Below are 22,529 nucleotides of genomic sequence, written 5' to 3' on the forward strand. Positions count from 1 at the left end.
TGATATTTTCTCATTCTCACAAGCATGTTGGTTGAATTGATCTGTAAACTCTATCACTCCAGTTTCCAAGAACTATGAGTTCCAGATAGTCAATTGCAGGAATTTGTTTTTTGTAATATGATATTTCTCACATATTCATTAAACCTAATATCAATTATAACTGAAATAAACAAATACAATTCAAAGGAACACTTATTTAAGTGCTCTTAAAAACAATGTAAAAATAGCTTTAAAGATGCAATTGACCAGAAATGTCAAATTCTAGGTGGAATTTCTTAATTATCCTCATTCTTATTTCAATATTATTAACATAAATCAACTGAACTTTTTCTGGGTCAATTGTGATTATAAAATATTTTTACATATTATTAATTTCTACTGAGTACCAATGATGAACAAAACACTATAGGAAAACCTTGCCTATAAAGTAATATCTAGAGCTAATATCTAAAAAATGATTGCTTTGTTCCATAACAATCAGTACATTAGATGCATGCATTTCCTTATTTAATATGATGCAACACATTTGTACTAAGTAGTGTTAGAGTTCCTGAGTTATAAAAGAGGCTAAAAAGTCCTATGAAGCTTTTTTAACACCATAGAGCTAAAGCTATACAGTCAATGGAACATGTGTATAACAATGTGATTTGTTTATAAACAGAAAAAGCTGAGTTTCAAAGATTTTAATATTTTCGTATACTTCATCTGTGCAATATTTAGTAAAAAAAATCTTTTGCTTTTTTTTGAGGTTTTAATTTGAATGTAACATATTTACTTTAATAAAATATTTGAAAACTGTGGAAAAGACTGAGTTAATTGAAGGAAGGAAACAGTGTCAACAACTTGGTATTTCTTTAATGCATTTTGTTCTAATTTAGAGTAGTATGCAAGTATGTCACATGTATGTCAAAATTTTTATTTAATTTCATTTTTTTCTTACCTAATAAATGCAGCCATAAAATATGACTCAATTGATGGGCAATAACACCATCACATAATATACACAGTAAATATCAACTTACTGAAACATTTAAGGATGTTCTGTTTTGAAGAAAGAGTGATTCACCAGCATTACAAATGATAGTACATGGGACTTTGAAAAACTTCGTGGAAAATGTTTTTCATCTTTTAAAGTTGTTATCTATTTAATTTATTTAAAAGGTAGAGCAATAAAGAGAGACAGAGACAGACAGAGAGCTCCCATTAGCTGGTTCATTCCTCAAATGCCAATAATAGACAGGTATTGGGCAATGCCTGGAATTCAGTATTGGATTTCCCACATGAAGTATGAATTAAATTGCTTGAAGCATTATCTGCTGTCTCTCAGGGTGCATTAACAGGAATTTGGATCAGGAGTGGAGCTGGGACTTGAATCTAAGCATTCTGAAATGTAATGCAGGCATCCCAATCTGCTCCTTATTCTCTACATGAAAACCTGAACCACTTCATCGTACTTTAATTTCATGAACTTCTCAAAGTATTCTCATATTTAGTTATCTGCTCCTCATTTCAGGTTGTAGTAGCTATTAGGTCAAAAGGAATGGACACTTTTTTGTGGGTATCTCTTAAATAATATAGTATATCATTTATAATATGTAATGACATTAAACAAATAATATATGATTATGCAAAGCATTTTAGTTGATTTCTCCTGGAGAAGTGTCAGAATAATACAAAGCAAGAAACCTTTAATATCATCTGTCAAGAAAGAATTTCTACTTAGAAATAACTATCAAAATAACTATATGTAAGTGTTTAAGTAGTTGTTGTAAGTAAGCCATTGCACTATGCAACTATTTGTCGTGCATTTTATCATCTTTATTTTGTCAATCATGTTACCACTCAATCAGAAATATTTTCATTTTTTAGCTTTTCCTTGGCCATTTTATCATCAGATTTCATTGGTCATTCATCTATTATATGAGAGTAGTTAAAAAAGTTTGTGAATTAAAGCATAAGTCTATTTTGATGCAAAACCTTTTTGAAATCTCTTGCATATTTTTATAATATACATTTCCATGAACTTTCTGATGACCCTTGATAATTCCAATGTAGATTAGGTTGTAGATATCCAGCTGAGTGGTATAATACAGTGAACAAAACAAACAAAACTCTGCTCCTCATGTTGCTCATATTCCAGTGACAATGGGATGCATGACCAACCAGAAAGTTACAAACTAGTGTTCCAGTGAACCTCTGTTCCTGAGTGATGTCTTAATATTTTCCACTAGTAACTTAAAACAGAAAATTAAATGTGCTGTCTCCATGGTGATTTTACCAAGCAAATGGACGTGACAGGGGATTCAAGAAACTTTGTGGCATGAAACAAAAATGTGAATGACATGATTCTCAGGCTGCAGTAAACAAAAGAACTTGAGTCACAGAATTTGAGAAAAGGTATGCACACAATGACTTTGGGTGTGGTAGCACTGTACACATTCTGAAATTGAGTGAAATGTTGAGTGGATGGCTTGATTTTTTCTCTGCACTCAGAACTTTGGTGACATTGGGAAGACAGGTTGTGGTAAGCAAAGGGTCGGAGCGCAAGTGAAACTGGGAAGACATTATTCAACCACTGCTAAGATCTAAGAGTAGCAGAATAAAGATGCTAATAGAGATGAAGGAAGAGGAGATAATGAAAAGGCAAATCAATAGTTAATTTTCAAAAAGGCACTTTAAAATATGCTGAAGAACATTCCATGCTGATGTTTTTGTGGTTGCTGTGTATCTCCTTTCCCAACAGTGTTCTGTAGGATATTTGAAATGAGAGGAAATTTATTTGATGTAGTTCCCATTTATGAATTCTGTGGCTTTGACCATATAGCATAGCTTAGTGAGCCTTTGCTCCCGAATATAAAAAATTCACATAATTATGCCATTCTCACAGTATCTAAGGCATATTAAAAAGATTATCTTCATGAAATAATTTATAAAGCATGCATTGATATAAATTTCTACTACAAGCAGAAGAGAATGAGGAGATTATGAATGTACATCAGAAAGTTAATGAAAATGGAACAAAAATGTCTATTTTCGTGTAATAAATTTTGAAATCCATGCATGGATTTTTCATGATACACATTTTCTGTGAATTTTCTGGAGAACCTCACGTTCATAGATTTCAAAATTTTTGCACCAAAATAAATTTAATTTTAATTTTTTTTCCAGGGCTAGTGTTGTGGCATAGCAGGTTAAATTGCTTCCTCAAAGCTGGTCTCCTTCATGGGTGATGGTTCAAGTACCAGCTGCACCACTTCTCATCCAGCTCCCTGGTGATGCACCTGAGAAAAGAGTAGAGGATGGCCCAAGAGCTTGAGTCCTTGCACCCAAAAGGGAGTTCTGATTGAATCTCTTGGCTCTTTGTTTCTGCCTGTCCCAGCACTGGCCATTGTGGCCATTTGGAAGATTCTCATTCTCGCTCTCTCTCCCCTCCTTCTCTCTCTGTTTCTCTAACTCTGCCTTTCAAATGAATAAATCTTTTTAAAAAATTTTTAAGTAAGTCCTCTTATGAGTAAGTCCTCTTATATGTTTAGTCCAGACTCCTTAAAAATTACTATTAATGAATTATCCTGATACATATTTTCCATTTACATATGTATTTATACATTTTGGAAACATTCTCACATCTGTTTTGTGAATTTTTATAACAGAAATGTTCCAAACCTATCATGATGGCAAAATTAAAGTAGTAAATAAATACAATTAAAAAAAATGTTGCAGGTGCAGGCCTTTAGCTTAGAAGCTGATGTTGGAAAAAAAGGCTATATCCTTCACAAGAGTACCTAGAATCAATCCTTGACTCCAGTTCCTCCTTCTAGCTTTTGCCAACATAGATCCCGGGGAGGCAGAGGTGATGTTCAAAATAATTGGTTTCATGCCACCCATGTGGAAAAGCTTTATTGTGTCCCTGGATCCCTGCTTACCCTCGACCCTCCAAACTCTGGGTCTCCCATGCAGCTGCAGGCACCCAAGCACTTGGGCCATCTTCCACTGCTTTCCCGGCTGCTCCTCTTCCAATCCAGCTCTCTGTTAATGGCCTGGGCTTTGTATAGGTACTGGTTATAATAAAATAAACATTATTTTTTCCATAGGGGTTGCTGGAACTGCAGGCAGTGGCTTTGCCCACTATGCCACAGCGCCAGCCCCCCAAACTAATACTTTTTAACACATATGAAGAAAAGGAACTATATACAGCTATTGGTTGGACAAATCAGTATAAATCTGAATAGAAACATTCTAGTATACCATTGGAGGCTCAACTGTATTTATGTCTTTTCACCCATTATTTAATTTATAATATTATATCTTTTGAAAATGAGCAAAGTATCTCATTTTAAAGTCAGAAAATTTTCTTTTTTATCTTTTTTTTTTTTTGACAGGCAGAGTGGACAGTGAGACACACAGAGAGAGACTGAGAGAGAGAGAGAGAGAGAGAGAGAGAGAAAGGTCTTCCTTTTCCATTGGTTCACCACCCAATGGCCACTGCGGCCGGCACACCACGCTGATCCGAAGCCAGGAGCCAGGTGCTTCTCCTGGTCTCCCATGCAGATGTAGGGCCCAAGGACTCCTCCACTGCACTCCTGGGCCACAGCAGTGAGCTGGACTGGAAGAGGAACAACCGGGACAGAATCCAGTGCCCCGACCGGGACTAGAACCTGGTGTGCCAGCGCTGCAGGCGGAGGATTAGCCTAGTGAGCCAGGCGCCGGCCCAGAAAATCTTCTAATTTAATCTGAAAAATTCCTGAAGTTTAAAGATAAAATTTTTTATTTAGTATGCTTGAACTAGCCATTTTGAAGGCTTTCTGTGTGGATAGGAATGTAAGTGTGGAAAAGATTCAGAAGAAACACCAACAGAGCACATAGAGTATATCAAGTTAATAGCGAGGTTATTTTATTGCTAAAATCAATTTCTGATAGTTTCAACTTACAACATTCAGGATAAATCCAGAGTTAATATTTTATTGTCTTTGTTCTTTTCTCTGTAGTACTTTTCTTCTCATGATTAAGTTACCAAATATGATGGTAGACAACCTGAACAGATTGCTAAGCAAAGGAATAAAAATAAATTTACCAAAAATAACAAAAAAGATATAGACTAGTACTATAGTAAATACTATACTATAGTACTAGAAATTTTTCAATGGTAGAATTTTATATATCTGTATCATCCAATATTATAACTAGTACCATATGTAGCAGTTAAGATTTGAAATGTCGGTGTTTACTTTAGACTTAAGTTTTATCGCTCATGGTCCTGTCTATCATATTGGACAGAGCGTATCTAAATTGTGAGAAAAACTAAGTGAAAACAACTTCAGGAAGTATATAGTAACAGAAGTTAAACAAACTATGAAGATTGAAGGTGGAAGAGTAGAAGATAATGGCAAACAAACAAGCCAACAAAAACTCAGAAATCCATGAAGGATAAAATTGGAAAGAATACTGAAGATAAGCCAATAGACATTAACGACTAATATCAGGAAGATGTTTTCAGGAATTGCTTCATAAAACTTCAAGCATGAAGGTGACTGAAGAAAATGGTAATTAAAAGTCAATGCATACACAAGAGCAGGCTCATGGTTGTTTATTTCCATTTGCCACTAATCATGGGGGAAACTCATCTTTATCCTAGTACAAGTGAGTATTACTATTAATTCTAGTTTTTTAATGAGTTTTGGAAAGATATTTTATTGCAAATATTATGGAAATTAAAGTTCTATTGGGCTTTGCAATGCACACTCAAATGTAAATAATTTACTCATATTAATCTTTTTTTTATCAAGATTCCTTCTGCTATAGTGCTTTGTTTTTCCTTTGTGTTTTGTGACATTATGTAAGAATTCTATACCAACTTTACATGAGGCAATTTATATGAAGGTTCTTTTAATGTGTCACATTTTATTCATAGTAATTCTATAAATTTACCTTGTATGAGTTTAAACAAAATGTTTTACTGGCTTATGATTATATTATGGCTAAAGAAGAAAAAAAGGGAAATGCTTTTTCCATAAATCATAAAACATATTAAACTTATATTAATCAATTTTAGGTCATTTTGGATTAACTCTAAATCTGATTTTAAATTATTTATTACTTTATTGAAAGGCAGAGATAGAGAGTTTCCATCCGATGTTTCACTCTTAAAACGCCCGCAACAATTGGAGTTGGGGAAACTATCCTGGCCACCAGACAGGAAAAATATCCATGTCTCCCATGTAAGTGGCAAGGACCCATTCACTTATGCTCCTCAGGCCTGCATTGTATGATCACAGGTAAAGTTGCTGCGTGTGAAGCCTTCATCCCACATAGACAGCACTTCGTGTCTTGACTGTTTCACTTCTAATCTAGCTCCAAGCTGAATGCCTGGGAATAGCAATAGAAGATATTCCAAGTATTTTGGTCCCTGCCAACCATGTGGGAGACCCTGCAGAAGCTTCTGGTTCCTGGATTTGGCCTTGTCCAGTACTGGCCAATACTTTCATCTGGAGAGTAAAGCAGCAATGGAAGAATTCTGTCTCTCCCTCTTTCTCTGTAACTCTGAATTTCAAATAAATAAATATTTAAAAAAAAATATGCTCCAGTTGCTCTTGCAATAGCTAACCAATCATATAGATTCAGTCTAGATCACTATACAGTCTCTCAAATTGCATTTGTACATACACATTTTTATTACAGTAGCATACTTTAAATTAGTATTTATTAACTTCTGTTCATGATCTTTTTCACTAACTTCTTTTCTTTCCTTGTTTGGAATATATTCTTTGGAACATATGGCTAAAAGTAGAATGACTAAGTTACTTTGTACTCATGCCTTAAATTCTGTTCTTGGATTTGAGTACTATTTTAATTCTAAGTAGGTATATACTCAAACTCATTTCTCCCTGTGCTCTCAAAAAAGACTATATTAGAAATTAAAATGTTTTATACTTTATATTTTCATTGTTTTTCTATGATTATTGAAAGGGCCACACATCTTAATATATTCTTTCACCAATTGGGCTTTCTGTTTTCTTAAAAATTTTAGGAATTCTTTGCATAAAAATTAATATTTATCTCACATGGAGTTGCACACATATGTACATACAGAAACATGCTATACTGTTATGAGTCAGTGTTTTGTTTGTGTTTAGTTTTAGAAAGACTTTCAGAAACCAGCAGTTCTATTTATACAATAATAAAGTCTGTGGGTTTTTTTAAGATTTATTTACTTATTTGAAAGGCAGAGTTACAGAGAGGCAGAAGCAGAGAAAGAAAGGTCTTCCACCCACTGGTTCACTTCCCAGATGGCTGAAATGGCCAGAACTGCACTGATCTGAAGCCAGGAGCCAGGAGCTGCCTGTGGGTCTCCCATGTGTGAGTGCAGGGGCCTGAGGATGTGGGCCACCTTCCACTGCTTTCTCAGGCCATAGCAGAGATCTCGATCGGAAGTGAAGCAGCTGGGACTTGAACCGGCATCCATATGGCATGCCGGCACTGCAGCTTTGCCCACTACACCACAGGCGCTGGCCCCAAATCTTTTTTTTTTTTTTTTTTTTTTTTTTTTATAACTTCTGGATCTGTGTATTGCTTTATTTACCATTGCTCACCAACAAATTACGGCAAAAGTTCTGACTCTTTACTTTTGAAAAAATTGCAAATATACACCAGCTTGAAAGAGAAGAACAAAAGCAGATACGATCTGCTTATCCATCTGGCTTGATGCTAGCCTTTGCCAGTGGAGAGTGCTGGAAGGTCACTGCAGGGCCATTCCAGAAGGAAGCGGCATTCTGTTATCCTTTCCTTCTTCAGGGGGTCTGTTTTCTGTAGACTAGCCAGGGACTGAGATGCACAAGGAGCACTCTCTGCAGTGGTCCTGATGAGGCCCTTGGATTGGCCACTTTCTCCAACTGTAAGCAGGGAGCAGCTTCTTCAAACCTGCTGTGGCTCACAGCCTGAAGCTGGTGTCTCTCATCAGGGGACTTTGTTCCAGGCAGGCTACTTATTCCTTTGACCATAGTTTTCCTCAGACGGCAGGAACTCAGTGTTGAGTTGATGACCCTCTTCTGAGTCTAGAATTCCATTCCTGTTCAGATTCCTTCAGCTTTGGAAGAAGTAGCTCTCTTCTCAGATGGAAATTTCTGTATCCTTTAGAGTTCTGTGGCAACCTTTTTTAACTAGGTACCATTTCCTGTTTAATGCTGTTTGTTTTGTTTTATGTTGTGGTGTTTGCCTTCTGACAGTCTGCGTATTTTCTTTTTCCTGTTTTGAAGACTTTTTCTCCTAAGCAGTGAAACTAATTCATCAGCAATTTTTGAATAATCAAGCCTTTTCCCTTGGACTTGAAATGACTTTTTTGTCAGATACATATCTCAAGATTTGTACATTTTTTTGATCTTCCAAATTACTTTCATTTCAATGTTCTTAAATTACCTTCATTTTATTTTATACATGAATACATTTTAAGACAAATTAACCTCAATTATTTCACTTGCCATTAAAATTAATCTTGAGATTATTTTTCCTCTGGTAATTAGTCTACCATCTTTTTATTTGTTAAAATAATCTTTCATCTCTTCCTCTTTAGCTTATTGCTAGCTAATTGTTGAACAAATTTTCTTAATCCATATCTCCAATATATAAATGTGTTTTGTTTTTATTTTTATTATTGAATTGCTAAGACAAGCTGGAAAAAATGTCATCAACAAAATTAAAATGATCTCCATTTTACTTCTAAATATTGCCAGTATTACTCATCTCCTAGTTTGCGAATCTTGACAAATGTTATTTGGATTGAAATGTCTGAACATTTTTACTGTTTTCAATATCCCATCCATAGGGGAATTGTGAAAATTAAACTGTATCATCTGCACAGGGTTAAGATCCTCCTCAGGTAGAGTTGAGTTTGATGGAATATTATTTAGCTTCCTCTAAAGAGCAATAATTTGATTTCTTGTGCATTTTCTCTTGGAGCTCAATGTTGAATTTCAGTAAAATATATAATTATTCCCAAAGTAATTAACAGTAATAGCTTGATCACAGTTATCTTGAAGATCTGCTCAAGAGCCGGCGCCGCGGCTCACTAGGCTAATCCTCCGCCTAGCGGCACCGGCACACCGGGTTCTAGTCCCGGTTGGGGCGCCGGATTCTGTCCCGGTTGCCCCTCTTCCAGGCCAGCTCTCTGCTGTGGCCAGGGAGTGCAGTGGAGGATGGCCCAGGTGCTTGGGCCCTGCACCCCATGGGAGACCAGGAAAAGCACCTGGCTCCTGGCTCCTGCCATCGGATCAGCGCGGTGCGCCGGCCGCAGCGCGCCGGCCGCGGCGGCCATTGGAGGGTGAACCAACGGCAAAGGAAGACCTTTCTCTCTGTCTCTCTCTCTCACTGTCCACTCTGCCTGTCAAAAAAAAAAAAAAAAAGATCTGTTCAAGAAATTTTGACAGTTTTACAAATAGTCTATTAGCCTAATTTCAGTCAGAAAGATGAGCTATATTTAGATCAAATTTCTTAATCGGATCATGTCTAATTTATCACTATAGGGAAATTTTTGTCAGTATTATTGAATCACTCCACAAATCCTTGGACATACTTCCATAGAAATGAAATATTTCAAAGGGGTAATAGGATGGGTCCCTGAGAAGATAACCTTTTCAAGCATATTAATGTATTATTTGAGCAGTTAGAAATTGTATGTCTGCTCTACTTGCAGATGCTGCCTTTGTTAACTATCATAAAGCAGCACCCAAGAGTCTGAAACTCTTTTCTACATTTGGTGAATTTTTACCATAAAAGGATTGGCATGGCTCATCTCACAGTAAAGAAGGAAATACAATACTTTAGAAGATTTCATTAATATTTCCAATTATCAACTGCCTTCACTATAAAAAGCTTTTATATCTCTGCTTATTGCCAAGTTATTTTAAGTGCCTCTTTATGGGTGGAGTTTAATTTCCTGCCCCATTAACATCACACTTGGCCTTGAAACTTCATTTTATCAATGTAATGTGAGCAGAAGAGACTGTGGGTAATGTCGGAGCCAAAGTTTGCATAGACATATCATCGTACTGCTCTTCCACTCTTAGCCTTGAAATGAGACTATATAAGGAGGAGGATCTCAATTAACACAAAACTGAAATGCAAAGTAAGTAAGAAAGAAATTATTTTATTCACATTGAAGAGGTTATTTTTACTGAAGCATAATTGAAAGAAGTTGTCCAAGGCACTGACTAGTTCATGTGGGGCGTGCATATGTCCCAGAACCTAAACCCACCAGAGGCACTGAGTCCAAACCATGAGTCATGAGCGAATGATAAAGATGCTGAGTGAAGATTATGTTCTTCTGGCAGTGGCAGCCTGTTTAGCTATATACATTTTCTGAGAGAATATGTATCAGATGTATGATGCAGGCAACAGAATCCATAATGAAAGTTGTCTCAAAAACTACTGCAAACAGCGTCTCTGCAGTGTCTATGGTGTGGTTTGGACTGTAGTACCTATGGCCTCTGTTCTAGCCCCAGCAACCCACACATTTCTGTGGACTAGCCAACAACCTCTGAACTAAAATCTCCAAGTCATTTTTCTGTTCCTTTCAAACATAAACAGTCTCAGGAATTGTCAATAGAAGGGATAGTGGGAATTCACTCAAGGAAATGGAAACAACTTATTATAGATTCCTTGACAATATGAAAGCTAAAAGCTGTTTAAATTATGTTAAATCCCACTGGGTGATGCTGAGGCATTTTGTCCTGAGTAGAGAAAAAATTATACTGTAATCTATTATTACCTGTAAAAAAAGTATGCTCTGAAACCAAAAGTCTAAGACATTGAATGACCATTCTCATAGACCAACATGAAGGACATAAAATATTTAAGAGGATGAAATCAGGGAATTCTTCTAATAGTGTTGAACTGCTCACAACAGAAGGGTAAATGGTTAAGTTTCCCAAATACCTTCCTCAAGGCCATGACCAAAGTCCAAAGGCTTCATATAGCTGTATTGAAAAACCACTTATTGTTAGCAGTAGCTGCCTGGAAAAGATGATGCCAAACAAAGTGTCAATTGACAAATTGTCAAATTATAACTTTCTTGAATTTTAAATGTTTAACTGATATGTAAAAATTGTACATACTTACTGGGTACCATATGATTTTTTAATATATGAATATAGGGGCTGGCGCTGTGGCACAGCAGGTTAAAGCCCTGGCCTGAGGCACCAGCATCCCATATGGGCGCCGGTTCTAGTCCCAGCTGCTCCTCTTCTAATCCATCTCTCTGCTATGGCCTGGGATAGCAGTAGAAGATGGCGCAAGTCCTCGGCCCCTGCACCCATGAGGGAGACCTGGGAGAAGGTCCTGTTTCCTGGCTTCGAATTGGCGCAGTTCCGGCCATTGCATCCATCTGGGGAGTGAACCAGCAGCTGGAAGAACTCTTTGTCTCTACCTCTCTCTGTAACTCTATCTTTCAAATAAATCTTTAAAAAATATATGGATATATTAGATAATGTTCAAAACAGAATAAACATGTCTATCTCTTCAAATCTTTATCATTTCTTTTTGGTGAAATCATTCTGAATCATTTCATCTAGTTTTTTAAAGTAAAACATACAATATATTATCATTATCTATATTACTCTACTATTCCATAGGACACCAGACCTTCTTTTCCCTACCTATCTTAGAACTTACTAATGCACCTTTTTACATTCCTCCCCCCCCTTACTAAGCCTCTCAACCTCTAATAACGACCACTATGCTCTCAATGAGATCTATGTTTCAGCACACATGAGGGACATCATGTGATACTTTCTCTTTAGTGCCTGACTTATTTCACATAACACAATGACCTCTAATTGTGTCCATTGTGTCTTGAATGACAAAATTTCATAATTTTTATAGTTGAATAGTATTCCATTGTATTTATTTATTTATTTATTTATTCATCAAATGATAGATTCCTAGCTTGTTTCCAGTTCTTGGCTTTTGTGAATATTGCTGCAATCAATATGAGAATGCTGATGTCACTTCATCAGACCAAATTCATTTCCTTTGGATATATATCCTGTGGTGGTGTTTTTAAACCATACAGTAGTTTTATTTTTACTTTTTTGATTATCCTCCATACTGTTTTTCACAATAACTGTGCCAATTTATATTCCCAAAAAAAATATGCTAGTGTTCCCTCTGGCTATAGATAGCCACATATACATATATATTCTGAAAAAGGCATGTTGAAATATCAAACTATTTAAGGCAAAAGTTGGGGAAGATCTAACTCTCAAACTAAGGAAACAACATTAGATGAAACCTATACAGCTCTCTACCCTCCAAGAATTAACCAGTAAGTAAACTATTATTCGGGGAGAAATTAGGTAGAAATTTACAATTTTATGGCAGACTTCATTATTAGTGGTAGAACCTAAAGGCTATAAGACTGAGCAGAGATCTAGGTTATTATTTATTACTGTGGAAACAAAAGTTTGAAAATTGAAAAATGCTAAGAATGATTAGTAAACACCCCAGTCATTTCATTGAAACCCCTAAGGGCTTTGACTTTGCAATAATAATGATATTCTAAGACAATATAGATTAACTCTGACATTTATAGTCAAACAGAAACATGATAATGAATCCTGGTAGAACTGATGAAGCAAAAATAGAAAGAATATAAATCACTGTTATCAAGAATGAAAGAGAATATACTGTGATTCTTTCAAAATTAAACACATACCAAAGGAATATTATGAATAATCATCTGCTAACTTTTTCAAAATTCATACAAAAAGGCAAATTCATTTTTAAATACAACTGATCCATATTCACCAAAAATATATTAATTTTTAGTAACTCCTATATAACTTGATATATATCAAATAAAATCTTCAATTAATGATCTTTCCTAAAAATATTTATATATGCATAATATTTTTCAAACACTATACCATATGTGCATAACATGTAATGTGTTGCATACATGTGTATAATATATATCTCATTCACTTATGTATATGTTTCTAGTATATATACATTCAGACCCAAATTGTATGTAATAGTTACTGATCAATATCCCTCGTGAACATAAATAACATTTGTAATTCTCATAATTAGCATATTGTATGCAATTATGTATAAAATTATTTTAAAGATTTATGTATTTCTTTGTCTTTAAAGCAGAGTTACAGAGAGAGACATCTTAAGTCCACTGGTTTACTCCTCAAATGGCCACATTGGCCAGGGCTGGCTCAGGCTAAATCCATGAACCTGGAACTTCAACCTGGTCTCCCCTGTGGCTGCTAGAGGCCCAGGCGTTTTAGCCATCTTTTGCTGCTTTCAGAGGCATATTAGCAGAGAGCTAGGTCAGAAATGGAATAGACAGGTATCAAACCAAGGATCTCAGCTTTGCAGGAGACAGCTTAAACTGCAATCACAGAGCTGGCCCCAGCAATTACATATAAAATTTTAGCATACTATTACCAAGACAGGGTCATCCCAAGACTAAAAATTTAAATTGGTCTTTGAAAAACCTATCAAATAAATTTGCAATCAAATAGTTAATAAAATGTATGAAACTAAATTTGATGTCTAAAATTTTAATTAGGTTAAAAATTCATTAATACTAGGAACTCTTAGGAAATTTTGAAACAAACTGTTTAATGACTATAAATATAATTCCCAAATATAGCTTTAAGCCTAATGAGGAAATATTTAAAAAATTACCAATAAATAAGAAATAAGATAATAATGTCTATTTTCCTACTTTCATTGTCTGTTTTCATTATTGGACTAGATGTCATAATCATTGAGGTAATTATGAGAAGTAAAGCTATAAGGGGCAATAAGACAAGAAAATATATAAAATCAGGATAAATGTAAAGCAACACTACTCATACCACCTGTTTACACAAATAACAGTAAGAAATACATAAATTAATTATTAGCATAATTAAATAAGTGGACAAAGCTCAATATAGGAAAATTTCAGTTGTATTTTGGTATGGTATTACGTAACAACTATAAAAACGTTTATTAAAATATATCAAAGTGTCTGATAATAATAGAATTAAAAAGTAGTGAATGTTCCAACATGAGAAGCAGTCTGCACAGCAGACTCATAAAATGACAATCACTTTAAGTAGCACTCTGATTTCAGAATCAGCTCTTAAGGCATTCTATTTGGCTGACAAACCCACAAGAACAGTTCAGGCATGGAAACCCATGACACTGTGACAAAAAATGTCCTACATGAAGGACCTCAGTGGGTGAGAGAGACCCCAATGGAAGAAGTGGTCATCAAAGAAGGAGGCACTTTTCTCTGAAGGGGGAAGAGAACTTCCAGTTTACTATGGCCTTGTCTAAATAGTGACAGAGTTTGTGGGTTAAAAAGGCTTCCATAGCCTAGGCAGCTCATGTCAAGAGCCTCGGGTGATCACTGATGTCCTACATAAGAGTGCTAATTGTTAAATGAACAACAGGAGTCACTGTGCAATAACTTCCCTTGCAGGACCTCTGCCCTCAAAGAGTTGTATTATAATTATGTCTAAGTGTGCTCACAAAAGATATATCATTCTTGGGTGCTTCTTTAAAATTAAGTTTCGGGTCCAACGCTGTGGCACATTGGGTTAAAGCCCTGGCCTGAAGTACCAGCATCTCATATACGTGCTGGTTCAAGACCCGGCTGCTTCACTTCCGACCCAGTTCTCTGCTATGGCCTGGGAAAGCAGTAGAAGATGGCCCAAGTCCTTGGGCCACTGTACCCATGTGGGAGTCCCAGAAGAAGCTCCTGGCTCCTGGCTTCAGATCAGCGCAGCTCCGATTACAGCCAATTGAGTAGTAAACCATTGGATGGAGCTCTATCACTCTCTCTGCCTCTCCTCTCTCTGTGTAACTCTGACTTTCAAATAAATAAATCTTTAAAAAAATTAAGTTTCTAAAAAAAAAAAGAAAAGAAATTAACTTCAAGATTCAATGACTTGAAGAGCTCTTTTCTATTAACTGTTGAGGAACAGTTGTTTTTGTTTGTTTCTTTTTTTTTTTTTTTTTGGCAAATTGTCCAACTCTTTACTTAGTATGTAGTTGGTCTTCTGTGTATAAAGTTATTCAAAAATGGATCTTTGGATCTTAGTGCATAATGGGACTGAGAATAGGAAGAATCACTATATTCCTAAAGTTGTACTTTTTTTTTTTTTTTTTTTTTTTTTTGGACAGGCAAAGTGGACAGTGAGAGAGAGAGAGACAGAGAGAAAGGTCTTCCTTTGCTGTTGGTTCACCCTCCAATGGCCACCGTGGCCGGAGTGCTACGGCCAGCGCATTGCGCTGATCTGAAGCCAGGAGCCAGGTGCTTCTCCTGGTCTCCCATGGGGTGCAGGGCCCAAGCACTTGGGCCATCCTCCACTGTACTCCCTGGCCACAGCAGAGAGCTGGCCTGAAAGAGGGGCAACCGGGACAGAATCCGGCACCCCGACCGGGACTAGAACCCGGTGTGCCGGAGCCGCAAGGCGGAGGATTGGCCTATTGAGCTGCGGCGCCGGCCCTAAATTTGTACTTTTGAAATGTGTGAAGTTTATTATATTCCTTAAATAAAAGATTTCTATGGGAAAATATAGAATATTATAATCACTATAAAATAGGTAGAAAGAAATATAACAAAAATATTTGCATTTCCTACACTGCAAACTCAAATACTACCAATAGAAAATAAGGAAGAACTAAATTCCTGGAGAGATACACTGTGTAAATAGATTGGAATACACTATTATCAAGAATATAGTTCTCGGGCCAGTGCTGTGGGGTAGTGGGTAAAGTCGCCACCACCTGCAGTGCCGGCATCCCATATGGCTGCCAGTTTGAGACCCGGTTGCTCCACTTCTGATCTAGCTCTCTGCTATGGTATGGGAAAGTAGTAGAAAATGGCTGAAGTCCTTGGGCCCCTGCACCCCTGCACCCTCATGGGAGACCTGAAAGAGGCTCCTGGCTCCTGGCTTTGGATCATCATAGCTCCGGCTATTGTAGTCATTTGGGGAGTGAACCAGCAGATGAAAGACCTCTCTCTCTCTCTCTCTCTGCCTCTCCTTCTCTCTGTAATTCTGACTCTCAAATAAATAAATAAATCTTTTTTAAAAAACGAATACAGTTCTTGGGGCCGGCGCCGTTACTCACTTGGTTAATCCTCCGCCTGCAGTGCCAGCATCCCATATGGGCACCGGGTTCTAGTCCTGGTTGCTCCTCTTCCAGTCCAGCTCTCTTCTGTGGCCCAGGAGGGCAGTGGAGGATGGCTCAAGTGCTTGGGCCCCTGCACCTGCACGGGAGACCAGGAGAAAGCACCTGGCTCCTGGCTTCAGATCGGCGCAGCATGCTGGCCATTGCGGCCATTTGGGGAGTAAACCAACAGAAGGAAGATCTTTCTCTCTGTCTCTCTCTCTTTCACTGTATATAACTCTACCTGTCAAATAAAAAAAAAGAATACAGTTTTCAAACATTTATTTATAAATTGCTCACTGTAATATTGATGAAAATTCCAAAAGTCTCTTTTGTGGAAATTCATAAATTTATTCTGAGGGCTTTCTAAAACAAATCAAAGTACCAAGAAAAGCCAATATAATTTTGTTGAACAGGATTGGAGAAAAGTGTAATTTCATTCAAGCATTTATTATAAATCTACATGATGAGGAGAGTTAGCATTGATGTAGAAGAGATTGATTGGGAAAATACAAGCAATCAGAAAATTACTATATAATGTTGAATTTTCTCAGTGGCCAAGAGATCTTTCAATTTTGACAGGCACTCCTTCTCATCAAATACTTGTTTTTTATTTTTTTATTCTGTTTTTGAAGATTTATTTATTTATTTGAAAGTCAGAGTTACACAGAGAGAGGAGAGGCAAAGAGAGAGAGTTGCAGAGAGAGAGAGAGAGGTCTTCCATCCACTGGTTCACTCCCCAATTGGCAGCAACGGCTGGAGCTGCACCGATCCGAAGCAAGGACCCAGGAGCTTCTTCCAGGTCTCCCATGTAGGTGCAGGGGCCGAAGGACTTGGGCCATCTTCTACTGCTTTTCCAGAGAGCTGGATCAGAAATGGAACACCTGAGTCTCGAACTGGCGCCCATATGGGATGCTGGCACTTCAGGCCAGGGCATTAACATGCTGTGCCACAGTGCTGGCCCCCCTCATCAAATACTTGTAGCATAATTTTGTAAAGTAAAATATGAAATCCTTCTCTATCTCACATCACGCAAAAGTAAAGATTGAACATAGACTAAATTAAAGTTAAAACTAAGAAACACCTAAAATTATATAGAGGAGAACATATTCACAGCTTTGGGGTTTGGACAAAGAGAAGACATAAGAGGTACGAATGACAAATGAGAAACCAAATTCATCAAAAAATGTGCTGACCGATGGTGTTTTTCCTTTTTATTTGATGAGCTCTTCATTTAGTGCAGCATCAGAAACTTGACTGTAATGTAAGTTAAACATGTTATCTCAAAAATAAAATTAAGTGAACATAAAAATAAAAAATAATAACTTCTGTTTATTAAATTACTACTACACAATCGCTTCTCGGCCTTTTTGCTAAGATCAAGTGTAAATTACTACTACACAGGTGCTGTCATTGCAGCGTATGGGGTAAAGCCACTGCCTGCAACGACAGCATCCCACATGAGTGCAGGTTCATGTACCAACTGCTACACTTCCAGTCCAGCTCCCTGCTAATGACCTGGGAAAAACAGCGGACGATTGCCCAATTGTTTGAGTCCTGCCACCCATGTGGAAGACCCAGATGAAGTTCCTGGCTTCTGGTTTTGGCCTTGCACATCTCTGGCCATTGCAGTCATCTGAGAAGTGAACCAGAGAACTGAATATCTCTCTGTCTTTCTCGGCAACTCTGATTTTCAAATAAATAAATAAATAGTAATTTTTTTAAAAAAGAATTCTATATAGCCTCTTAAACTTCAGGACACATGATTTACATGCCTGCCTCCCAAAAATTATATAGTTATGTGGTCTTTTGTTTAAACCTGAAGACCCTGATTTCCAACAATGACTTTTGGGTCAAATAGGTTCTTATTTTAGCACATGGGATCCAGTCTCATCTCTCAGTTAATAGCCCAAACCTTCAGAGCATTTGTTCCCAATTTTTCTTGACCCACCAAAAAAAAAAGTGCAATGAACCTTAACTTTATAGATTTTAAAAGGAAAATTATTTCCATATTAAAACACAGAGATTCAATGAACAGTAATCCCAATCTAAACATGGAAAGTCTATTGGAAGCAATGTCTATTGGAAGCAATAGACAAACTATCACCAAACTTTCTATTAAATTTTAATAAAGAAATATTCTCAAATGTTTCAAATTGAAAGGGAAGGGAACCTTCAAAACACATTATTGAGGCCAGAAATTACTTTTATACCAACAGCACACAAGGACAAACAAAACAAAAACTAGAGCAAGCAAAAGGAAAGACAATTGTTGTCATGAATATGCACTCAAAAATTCTTAAGGTGTTATCTATTTGAATCTGGCTGCACATCAAAAGATTATTCACTATGATCAAATAGGATATATCCCAGGGATGCATGGATGCTTCAACATACACAAAACCATAAATATAATATATCACATCAACAGAATGAAAGATTAAAATCATAGGGTAATTTCAAAAGATATAGGAAAAGTACTTGATAAAATTCAGCATCCATTCATCATTAAAACTGTGAGAAAATTAGTATGGAAGGGACATTCCTCAACATAATTGAAACTACATATGACAGACCCACAAGCGACATCATATTGGATTAGAAAAAGCTGAAAGCATTTCCTCCAAAATCTGGAACTAGACAAGAATGTTCACTCTCACTTATTCATTCAATATACTATTGAAGTTTTAGCCAGAACCCTTAGGCAAGAGAAAGAAATACAAAGGCATATAAATAGGAAAGAAGGAAGCCTAATTATTCTTCCTTTCATATCTGATTCTATATATAATGGAAAGTATAAAGACTCCACAAAAAATGTTAGAGATGATGAAAAATTTCAGCAAAATTCAGGATAAAAACTCAATATACACAAATCAGTAGCATTTTTATACACTAATAAGGAACTCACCAAGTAAGAAATTATAAGTGCAATTTCATTTAAAATAGCTACAAAAATAAAATGAAATGCCTAGGCACAAATTTAACCAAATATATGAAAGAGCTTTATAGCATAACTTACAAAATGAAAATTTAAGATAAATAAAGAGAAAACATTGTTACTCTCATAGATTAGAACAATTATTATGAGGTTATTTCAAAAATGCTTATGAAAAGTTTTGATTAAAACACAAGTTTATTTGAGTACAACATTTTTTCAAATCCTTCCATATATTTTCATTATATGTATTTTCTTGGCCTTTCTGAAGACCTCTTGTATGCATATATCTCAAAATATGTGGACCAAAATAAACTTTACTTTTTATGAAAGAGTGCCACAATAAATCAATGTAAAATTTGAAAGTAATTTCACAATGTTTCAAAAATATAATGTCACTATTACAAACAATAATAATTTTGAGTTCTTTAAGAGTATATACAAAATTTACCTAAAAATGGATCATTTATGTAAGTATAGATTCCAAACTAAAACATTTTAGAAACAAAAAAAAATCAGAGAAATACCTCTGTGTCACTTAAATAGGCAACTATGAGCCATAATGGACAGTATTGGAATATTGGGCTTTCCTAAAATTAAAAACTAGCACTTCTCAAAGACCTGCAGGTTAAAGACTGAGAGAACATATTTTCAATGTATTTTATATAAAGCACAAATGTACTTTTAAAAGTTAATGAAAATGGATTTAAAAGATACGTTTTAAAAAAAGGGGAGGGAGCGGCGCCGTGGCTCACTAGGTTAATCCTCGGCCTGTGGTGCCAGCATCCCATATGGGCGCCGGGTTCTAGTCCCGGTTGCTCCTCTTCCAGTCCAGCTCTCTGATGTGGCTCGACATGGCAGTGCAGGATGGCCCAAGTCCTTGGGCCCTGCACCCTCAAGGGAGACCAGTAGGAGGAACCTGGCTCCTGGCTTCAGATCGGTGTAGCTCCAGCCGTAGCAGCCATTTGGGGGTGAACCAAAGGAAGGAAGACCTTTCTCTCTGTCTCTCTCTCTGTCTGTAACTCTACCTGTCAAATAAATAATAATAAAAAGAGATAAGTTTATGCCAGGTGTTTTTGTTCATGGTTAAGACACTGGTTGAGGCACCTTCACCATGTATTAAATTGCCTGGCTCTCATCATAGGTCTGTTGCCAATTCTAATTTCCTGCTGATACACACCGTACAAAGGAGAAGGTGATGACTGAAGTTCTTGAGTCCCTGCCATTTGCAAAAGACCCAGATGGAATTTTTGGCACCTGCCTTTGGTCTGGCCTGGGCCCAGCTACTGCAGACCTTTGGTCAGTATTGGATGGGAAATTTTTCTCTGGCTCTATCACTGTGTTCATCATTTTTTTGTGTCCCAAATAAATAAAATTTAAATTTTCAATTTAAAAAAAGTCTACTTTGATGCAAAATCTTTGAAATACATGGAAATGCTTTTATATAAAACATATTGTCAATTAACTGAAGTTCACTAGTATTTCTATACAGCATTTAAAAACTTTGGCAACCTAATTAGAAATTGATAAAATATCTAATCAAGTGCTTCATAAAATAAGATATATAAGTAGTTATTAAGTACAACAAAAGATAGCCAACATGATTAATCAGTAGATGAAAATTAAATCCACAAGGGGGTAGTACTTTTTGGAAACTGGAATGTTTCAAATCAAAGGAATTACATCACCCAATGTTGTGAGGGATATAGAGCAATTGAGTCTCTCAAATATTTCCAGAAGGATTGCAAGATATTATTCCACTTCATAAATTACTTATAAAGCAGTAGCAATTATTTATAAAGTTTATAAAGTTAACCACCCATCATCATGTCATGACTCAAGAATTTCTACATTTACTCAATAGATATGAAAAATTTCACAAAATACTGGACACAAAAGTTTGTTAGAAGTTTGGCTTATCTCCAGTCCCAAAGGGACAAATACCATATGTTCTCCCTGATCGGTGGCAACTAACTGAGCACCAAAAAGGAAACCTGTTAAAGTGAAATGAACACTATGAGAAACAGTGACTTGATCAGTCCTTGCCCTGACTGTTGATGAACAACTTAATACTTTATCACTCCTAGTATTTTGTTTGTTTGTTTGTTCTACTTAATACTTTTGGTTGAATACTGTAATCAATACACAGTTATTCTCAAGTGTTGAAACTTAACTGAAAAGAGATCACTGTTAAATATAAGAGTGGGAATAAGAGAGGGAAGAGATGTGCAATTCAGGACATGCTCAAGCTGACTTACCTCAAACGGTAGAGTTAGAAACATACCAGGAAATTCCAATTCAATCCCATCAAGGTGGCATGTACCAATGCCATTTCACTAGTCCCGGTGATCAATTTCTGTTCACAATCGATCATAATGATAGGACTAAGAGCCAGAGGGATCACATAAACAAGAATAGTGTCTGCAAATACTAGCTGATAGAATAAAAAGGGAGAGAACGATCCAACATGGCAAGTGAGATACACAGCAGACCCATAGAATGGCAGATGTCCTGAACAGCACTCTTGCCTCAGAATCAGCCCTTAAGGCACGGGGATCTGGCTGAAAAGCCCATGAGAGTATTACAGGCATGGAAAGCCAAAACACTCTGGCAAACAAACAAACAAACAAACAAAAAAATAAAACCTAAATGAAAGATCTCCACGAGTGAGATCCCAATGAAAAGAACAGGTCATCAAAGAAGGAGGTACCTTTCTCTGAAGGGAGGAGAGAACTTCCACTTTGACTACGACCTTGCCTAAATATGATCAGAGTCAGTGAACTCAAAAGGCTTCCATAGCCTTGGCAACTCATGACAAATCCTAGGGTGATTACTGATGCCATAAAAAAGAGTGTCAATTTGTTAAGTCAACAACAGGAGTCACTGTGCACTTACTCCTCATGTAGGATCTCGGTCCTTAATGTGCTGTACATTGAGATTTAATGCTATAACTAGTACTCAAACAATATTTTTCACTTTGTGTTTCTATGTGGGTGCAAACTGTTAAAATCTTAATGTATGCTAAACTGATCTTCTGTATATAAAGAGAATGGAAAATGAATCTTGATGTGAATGGAAGGGGAGAGGGAGTGGGAAATGGGAGGGTTGCGGGTTGGAGGGAAGTTATGGGGGGGAAGCCATTGTAATCCATAAGCTGTACTTTGGAAATTTATATTCATTAAATAAAAGTTAAAAAAAAAGAAGTTTGGCTTATCTCATTTGATTTATTTTGCTAGTCAAAACTGAAAACTTAAATGTGAATCAATGTAATGTAGGCCATATTATAGATTACTGTTTCAAAATATGAAAGAACAGGAAAGGATACAGTCAGACCAAAGAAAAGAAGAGGAAATTAGAAATCTAAAACATATTGTCAGGAATCTGCAGGATACTATTAAAAAAACCAACATTCGGATTCTAGGAGTTCCTG

Source organism: Oryctolagus cuniculus, chromosome 14, assembly GCF_051225735.1.
Source record: "Oryctolagus cuniculus isolate XC-2025 breed Fujian yellow rabbit chromosome 14, ASM5122573v1, whole genome shotgun sequence".
Taxonomy (NCBI): Eukaryota; Metazoa; Chordata; class Mammalia; order Lagomorpha; family Leporidae; genus Oryctolagus; species Oryctolagus cuniculus.